This window comes from Eutrigla gurnardus, assembly GCF_963514095.1.
Source record: "Eutrigla gurnardus genome assembly, chromosome: 21".
Classification (NCBI taxonomy): Eukaryota; Metazoa; Chordata; class Actinopteri; order Perciformes; family Triglidae; genus Eutrigla; species Eutrigla gurnardus.
In genome coordinates this window covers 9,595,504-9,604,567 of record NC_139932.1, presented here as the reverse complement: position 1 = coordinate 9,604,567, position 9,064 = coordinate 9,595,504, and positions in this window count along the sequence as shown.

Here is a 9,064-nt window from a genome sequence, read left to right as displayed (position 1 = left end):
GATCAAGATGTTGGCAGGTAGGAGCCACACAATGTATGTGGATGTCTAAACCTACAGTCAGAACTCCGGAGAGATGCATCACTGACTCATTTAATCAACTGAGCAGTGTGTCTGTGTGTGTGAGTGTGTGTGTGCAGGGCCGGCTCTACCTAATTTTGTGCCCTAGGCGAGATTGCTCTCCGGTGCCCCCCCCCCCACACACACACGAATTACACCAGCCAAATGAACAATCACACATGTTTAATTTGAACTACAACAGCAAACAGCAAAAAATGAGGGCGACTGGGAATAGAAAATCATTTTTATTTTCATTGTTTTAAATTTTTTTTTTTTTTTTTTTTTTGCCTCACGGCGCCCCTCCAGCGGATGGCGCTCTAGGTGACCGCCTATATCGCCTATGCCAAGAGCGGGCCCTGTGTGTGTGAGTGAGTGAGTGAGTGAGTGAGTGAGTGAGTGAGTGAGTGAGTGAGTGAGTGTGTGTGTGTGTGTGTGTGTGTGTGTGTATGTGGTAATGCGAGTGAGCAAACAGATGCACTGGCAAGAATTAGAGGAAACACACACACACACAAACACACACACACACACACACACACACACACACACACACACACACACACACACACACACACACACACAGATACGGTGTGAGAGGATTACACTCTGTACATATACATATCCCAATGCTCTGTATGCCTGTGTCAACTTGAATCACCTCGCTTGTCAGTCAGAAACGGAACTTACACACACACGCACACACACACACACACACACATGAAAACAGCAGTTCTAGCCGTGCAAAGTAGGGCACCGCGGCGGCCATCACTCAAGGGCGTCACACAGCGGGAGAGCTTTTCCCAGAAAAGTGCTGCGCAATTACCGGCAAAGAAAATAGCCTCCTGTCCACGTCTGGTGTTCCTGCGCGGGGGAGCAGCTCCCCAGACGCACCGAGGGGTCGTTATCGGTGCATGAATGGAGAAGACGCCACCTGCAGCCACTGCAGGCTGAAATAGCCTCCCAGTCACCTCCGCGAGGGATGCTTGCATCACCCCAGCGAACGGGAACATTACCGGCTATATTTACCGTCGCTAATGGACCAGATATTAGACGTTCTGTTCTGTGGGGAAACTGGCCAATTTGTGTTGTTCAGAGGCGGACGTTCGGGACCACGATTGTCATGTTCATGCAGCGTAGGAGACAAAGTTGTGTGTTATTGCAGACGCCGCTATCGTGAAGATTCGGTTGCATGTTTATTGAAATATTTGCAGATTATTACTGCATTTTCACTAGTTTTCGGATGGCTAACAACGTACATCACCCACTACAAGACATGGAGACACTAAAGCAGCTTCTATGGGGAGATTTCTGATGCCGCGGGGCACCGACCAACCGTTTGGGAGTCTGAACTTATCGGCTCCACAGCCTTGAATGTTATTGATGAGACACGGAGTGAAGTCAGACAGCTGCAGAATAACAACAACAAAGGAGAAAAAGAAGCAATAGTGTGCGGGAGGATACCAACACCTGCGTTTCAGAGCCTTTGGAAAGTACCCCCTCCTACACACACACACACACACACACACACACACACACACACACACACTGCAGAGCGTTATGTTCTTTCACTTTCATCACCATAGATACCCGACAGAAGTTCTCCAAAGGGCCCTCGCAACCCACAAAGTAGCCAAATCCTCGCCATTCTGCGTAACCGCCGGCATCAATACATACACTTGTTTGGCTGATTCGTTTTGTAGGTCCCCTTTGTGTATTAGGATGAGGGGGGGGGGGAGCCGGGGCTACAAGGGAGTCTGGGGTTGTTTTCTACGCTGATTCTGGACACTCTCTCGCGGCAGCGTGGGCAAAAGACCGAGGGGCACATCTGAAGCTCAGCCAGAAAAAGGCCTCGAGCGACAACCAGTGTGTGTGTGTGTGTGTGTGTGTGTGTGTGTGTGTGTGTGTGTGTGTTTGTGTGTCTTGACATGTCTCTGGTGTCTGTACCTGTTTGTTTGGGTTGAGAATCAGAGCCTCTTACTCCAATCCATGTCTCTCTCTCTCTCTGTCTCTCTCTCTCTCTCTCTCTCTCTCTCTCTCTCTTTGGCCTGACCTATAATCCCCCTATCCTTCAATACCCCATTGGCCCATTGTCTCAGACACCACAAACCGAATCACACACACACACACACACACACACACGCACACACACACACACACAGCCTTGCAGCCCGCTCCATTGTCCTGCCACTGCTGGCCTATGTCTTAATGCTGCATTGGACTCACGCCCATGTAAACAAGCTCCCCCGTCCGTCTGTCCGTCTGTCTCTCTGCCCGTCTTTTGCATCTATTCACGTCCCCGTGATCACTCTTTTCACTTTATCATGCCGCTCTCCGTCTCTCCTCCTCCTCCTCCTCGGCCTTTATGCGCGGCCCGTCTCCCGCTCCTCTCCCCGTTCATGCCGTTGTGCTCTCTAAGCCGGGCTGAGCAATTAGTTAATGTACCCTCCACCCCAGGGTGATTCTGGCAGAGCCGGCCGGCCCGAGTGCCGGTCTGCGTCTGTGAGAGTGATTATGTGTATGTGTGTGTGCGTGTGTGTGTGTGTGTGTGTGTGTGTGTGTGGCATTGGCACTGCCTCCGAGTGGGGTTGCCGGGCTAACGGCGGCCCATCCAGAGTGTTTTTGGCACCGGCGGCGTTTTGGACAGCCCTTCACCTCTTCTCTCTGCACATCCACTCAACCGTAGTAGCCAACCCCTCCTTCTGGGTCTCTAGTAAACAGCCTTTTAATTACCACGGGGGAAAGACCCGAATGTCTAAGGGATCAATTCATTCCAGCGCTACACATTTTTGCCTTCTAATGGTTAGTTGTAGTGAGGAAATATTCAAAACCCATTTAAAAAAGCAAACATGATCAGACCGGATTCATGACTGCAGCTATTAAGAGCGTGCTTTCCTCTAATTCAGATTAGATTCAAATTGTCTAAAGGGCCATTTCAATAGACGATATGAACAGACTATTCTGGGAGACTAACAGGCTGTAGATGTCCTGACTAATCACTGTAGTCCGTATGCAAACTCTTTGACTTAATATACTTTAAGCGGCTTTGCATAATGTGTGCGTTCAATTTCATTTCATTTCTTGATGTCTCTGTCCCTTACTTTGCAGGCTTTGGATGTATATTAATTTCCATTAGTTACTCTACAGCTGCTCTGTGCATGGGACGTCTATGTCTCCTGGCAACACAAAGAGGGATCTCTCCTCCTTTGCTCTTCCCGTGGTTTCTCTCTTTGTTCCAGATTAAAGAATTTTCCTTATCTGAATCAAGCGTCTAAGAATAGAGGGCGTCACATGCTGTATAGTGTAAAGCCTTCTGGGAAAAACTTGTGATTTTGGAGTTATATAAAAACAAACACCACACAATAGTGAGGCTATCGCAGCTGCTATTTTGTTTATTGAATTAAATATCACAATACAAATAAGTCAAATAATATCCTGGTATTCTATTATTGCATTATTTTCTCCATTTTGCAGTCTCTCCAAATGCACTCCATATAACACCCTTGTAGTAAAAGCTCGACTCAAATTATGGTTGTGTGGACTCTTCATGCTGCAGGTTAATCCCAGCTCCGCTCTGGTGCCTTTCAAGCCCTGTTTTCCCTGTGAGGGTGTGAAAGGGCCGGCAGACGCGTCGCTGGGCACCTCTGTACTCCCCTAAAGGCCTCGAAGGACGCCCAGCATGTAGATCCACTCGATGCAAACAACAAAAGGGGAGGCTGCGTCACAAAGGGACGCCGGCGTGGACAAGATGGAGCTCGGCGTACCGCTTGTGTGTGTGTGTGTGTGTGTGTGTGTGTGTGTGCACAAGATTGATTGTCAGCTGAATCCCATTAACAGGCATTAACCCAATAAGAGCATCTAAGACTTATTGGATGTTACCAATTCAATACATGTCCAGCTTAGTGTAATAACAAAGATCTGCCCTTCGCCCGCCGGTTCTCTGTGTTCGTTAACTTCCTTGTTGTTGTTGGTTGGCGGCATGAGGTCGTGGCTGCGCACAATACATGTAGACAGTTGATGGCCAATGGCTAGGTCAAGGAGGGGGATATAGCACTTATATGTGTGTGTGTGTGTGTGTGTGTGTGTGCGTGTGTGTGCACACATTTGTCTGAAATGTAATGCAATCGGGCATAGCCAGAAGGATAAAAGACGAGACAGCAGCTCAACCTATTCACCTCCCAACCCCCCTACCACACACACACACACTCACACACACGCACACGCACACACACACACACACACACACACACACACACACACACACACACACACACACACACACACACACACACAGCCTACCTAATTCCTCCGTTTCATAAAAAAAACAAAAAAAAACAAGAGCAATCTGGATGTTCATGCCCTGAAAACAGTGATGTGTTTTCCAAGCCTCCTCACTGTGTAATTACATTTGTGCAGGCAGACAGTGGGATAATTCTGATAGGACGGAGTTATATTTATATATTTCTCTTGTTATTCTCCTGCCCCACAGAGAGATGACCCACTTCCACCGTTCGGTCTGTACGTCTGTCTGAACACACACGTATATGCCGTTGTGTGTTTGTATTTGTGCGTGATGAAGATTGTCGAGACACATGAATCCAGACACAGTCTGTCTCTCTCTCTCTGTCTCATGGTGATGTATTTTTGTTTTGCATGTGTGCATGAGCATTTCTGTGTGCATGTGTGTGACTGTAACAAGACTGCAGGCAGTGTGCAGACCGTCCTAACCATACGCATGACTCTACAGCACAGTGTACAGCTGCAGAACCCTTTCACTTCCGCTCATTTCTAAGGAAAGTACCATCATGAGCAATTCCAGCAAAGCGTTGTGCAATTCAAATTTGATTACAAGTAGCAATACCATAATGTATAAATACTATAATATGAGAAAAGTGTATATTAGGTAAATTAAATGGTGCTTTTTTATGAAGAAAGGGATGAATGTTAATTTATGGAGGCACTAATAAGTCAACGTATTTTCTAAAAGCTGCTTAGTATACCAACTACTGTCATCACATCAATAAAAAAAAAGGTAAAATGTGTATGTGGCTCTCTAACGTAGTTGAGCAAATGTCCCATTAAGGAGAAATATTAATAAAATATGAGCGTTTCAAAATTATATCGCAGCATAGTTGAGTAACGACACTGCGTTTCCTTCCATGTCTGAGTGCCTTGAAGGAAAAATAAAAGGGGGCTCAAAAATCACTTATTGTAATGTCTCCACGATCACATTTTATCAGTTGTATCGCCACGAGTGAACGTCTTTGTGTGTGTGTGTGTGTTGTGTTTTCCTCCGATGCGGCATCTGCTGGTCCAGGAGGTGACGGAGAGGTAACACCAACCTGAGCCAGGCTGGCTGATGGCGTTCTCCTTGTCCATATGCCCGCTCCGAGGACACACTCTCTCCTGGCAGGACACACTCCCACACGTTGGCTGCTTCGTTACCTCACACACACACACACACACACAAACACACACGCTGCAGTCGAACATTGATAAACAAGCGGCACCGCGTGTGTGAGTGCCAGTGCCACATCATCCATGCAGGAGTGTGAAGGGAAGGAGAGCGGAGCGGAGGCAGTGGTGTGTGTGCTGCCAAATCACCGCATAATGGACTGTTCTGAGGCCATCCAACCTGCAGACCATATGGGCTCACACAGCGGAGTGGAGCACCCAACACACACACACGTTCAAGAACATATACAAGTGTTTAGATAAGGTTCTTTTACATAAACACTCATGTAACATCTCCGCTTTAGCCTCCAGCATGGGTTATATAAGCATGTTGAACTAAATAGTAAGGCTTTTGTAATCGTCGTGACAAACAATCTTTTTGTTTGTCCACCAACATAAAATAGATCCATGTACGAGCAACTATTGTGCGTGTGTCAAAGGCCTGTTCTTATTCTTCTGTGCCACAGACTCACATTAGCCACTGGGCGTTCGTTACCACGAACATGGGCACTGTAGTTTATTTTGAATGAATTCCACGTACACAATCCTGCTGCCATTACTCCTTATAGAGCCCCAAATGTGTATTAATCTGCAGCTGTAAATAGTCCCCCAATAAATACAGTATTTACATCTTGTTTGGAGAATATTTTCTTTTGCATATTTTGCTAAATAGATGCAGAATATGGCTGGGAGTGATGTAAAAAGGGGTTAGCAACTTTTCATTTCGGATCAACTTTAAAGTTGGGCAGCTGCCGTCGCCATGGTGAGAGCTGCATGCAGGCAATCCCTCAATAATATATGCTCTGAATTTCAAATTCAGGCCCTTTAAGTGATGTAAATAGCCTGTAAATTGGACTCTCTGATGCCAGTCGACTTCCTGAACTTTGCAAAAAAAAATACTCCGACTAACAACCCATACTGAAGTGCCAAGCGCCAGCTGAACAATTCCTCCGCCAGTGTTGCGTTCCAGATGCACAATGCAGTGGTGCAGGTGTTCCCACCGTTTTTTTCCCCCTTTCATCGCTGACAGCCTTTGTTCTGCGGGTGGTAACATCTGTGACGGGAGAGTTGCGTCTCCCGGTAATGCGTTTCATCAGCTACAGCTGTATCGGACGCTCTCCATTGGTGTGGAAATGAGGGTCGTCGAGTCGCCAAGTAGCTCCTTCATCCATATTAGAGAGACAGAGAGGAGAGGAGGGTGGGGGTGCTCATTTATACTAGCTCAGGTGTGAGATAATGTGTGTGTGTTGTTTGTGTGTGTCAAAGAGCACAAAGCATGAAGTCCCCCCCCCCCTGAAGTTCCACTATGAGGATGGATGGCCCCATTATGAAGGTTTCAACCCCTGACTGAGAGATTGAACCATCACATTGCAAAAATTGCCATGGAGATATATTAGACCAGGTCCAAGACCTGACATTGATATCGAGATTTCATTATGGTGAGATGGAGCGATGTCTTTAAATATATTTTTTAGGAACAGCAGCACCAGTCGTTATCAACAATTACTGGATGGATGTTTTGTACATTCATGGTTCCCAAATAATACAACTCTAACTGTATTGTTGGAAAACAGGATAAAAATCTAATGCCTGTTCTGTTTTTCTTAAGTTTAGTAAAAAAATAGTCTAGTTATGCATAAGTGAAGTTTTCTACTGCAACCCTTCCTCCATTTTGAGATGTGGCAAGTCGCTGCAAACACAACTAGCCCGGTCGCATTTTTTTCAGCTGCTCTCGCAAAATCTATAAGCTGTTCAGACTAATATGAGATTAAACGATTATGATTTATTTGTTTTGTGTTGCGTTTTTCAAGAGGAGGATCTCCTAATCCTCAACCCTGATTGGATGATGTCACCAGCGGCTCCTCCTTTGTCTTCAAATCCCTCATCTTGTCGACAAACAGCTCAGTGCTTCTCTTTGAAGAAATCAAGAGTCAGGCTTTTTTTTAATTCTTTTTTTTTTTAGTGTTTCCGAACTTGTGTCTTTCAGCATAAACCCAATTCTACAGGAACTGAAAGCGTGGCAGAGAGCCGTTTAGCACTAAATGTGTCAAATGCGATACATTGCTTGTGCACTATTTGTATCCTGAAGCCTTCAGCCCTATTTTCATCCCATTTACATACCCATCTTGAATTCCTCCGACTGTTTGAAAGTGCTGAGGTCCACAAACACGAGAGATTGGAATTCAAATGTCCCTCTATGTGAAATTGTAAAGCAAATCCGAGGATGCTTCTCCCTCACATCCTCACTTGTTGGATCTAGTTTGCTCTTTTCAACGCTCCAGCAAGAAAGCACAACAAATATCCTTCAAGCGAGGCAAAAAAACACATTCAGTAGAAGGCAGATGATGGAATATCATGAATGCTCAGTGGTTCTGTGGAGCCTTTCAATAATAAATGTAGCTGGGGGGTTGTAACTTTGATTTGGGGCTTTCCTGTACATACAGGTGACATTGGGGGATTTTTTTTCATGAGCAGCTGTGTACACTCGTCTGTCCGGCGGCACGTCCGTGTCCACGCCATATACCCGCCTACGCGGATATAAATCTTTCATAAGCACCTCGCCTCGGCGCGTACAGCACATCCCACCACAAGACGCACACGCGAGCCCCAACATCTTATCTTAATGGCGCGGTGTGATTGATGAGGAGTGCATCCTTTAATTATTCTGTCCCCTTATAATTACTGAGTGGTTACAGTTATCTCTCTCATAAATCTATAAGCGGCCTAATGCAAGGAGGCAGTGGGATTCACTCCAAATGGCACAAGAAGTGAAAAAAAAGGGTAAAAGAACAAGCTTTAGTTGTGTACTAATTTAACGGATATGTAGTGAAACTGTCCTGTGGGGTTAAACTGTCTGAACCCGGGATGAACAACAAAGAAGTAACAGAGAAATGGAGTTAAACTGCTATTTCCAGCGTCAAGAATTAACTTTGACCCTCCGCCTTCTAGTCAGCACGGCTAATAAATTGTCGTGCTGAGAAAAAAAACATCAAGTGCTCAAAAGGCAGGAAACACATTAACCAGAGCGCCTCAGGCAAAAAACCCTACTTGTCAAGGTATAATGGCTGAGTGAAACAACAAAAAGAGGGGAGACACACCCGCTCAGGTGGGCTTTTTCATGTGCTAATATTTCAGCATTAAAGCCTCCGGAGGGGATTCAGGTATCAGCTGAAAAACATGTGACACCCATTGGGGACTATATTGTTTCTAATAGTGTGAACTAAAGAAGATGACGTATTATCACCTGCCCTGCTGTGATCCCTGCCCTCTCCTGGGGGGAATATCTGGCTCGTCATGGCTCCGCTGTGTTTACCAGCTGTAGTTCCTGGCTTTGTCTGGTGGCAGGCAGGACGCTGTTGTTTTATAAGAGCTTTTTTGCAAAGAAGAAATAATTGCATCTCGTCATATAGTTGATGAGAGCTGCAAACGGGATAAAAAATGACCAAAAATTGACTTTAAAATGGCCTATATGAGGATCCAGCTTGTATTCTAAGCGTCTCTGCATTATGCTTAGCTGTTATTTACAGTTTGAAGCAACTGCTCCGGCGTTATGTAACGC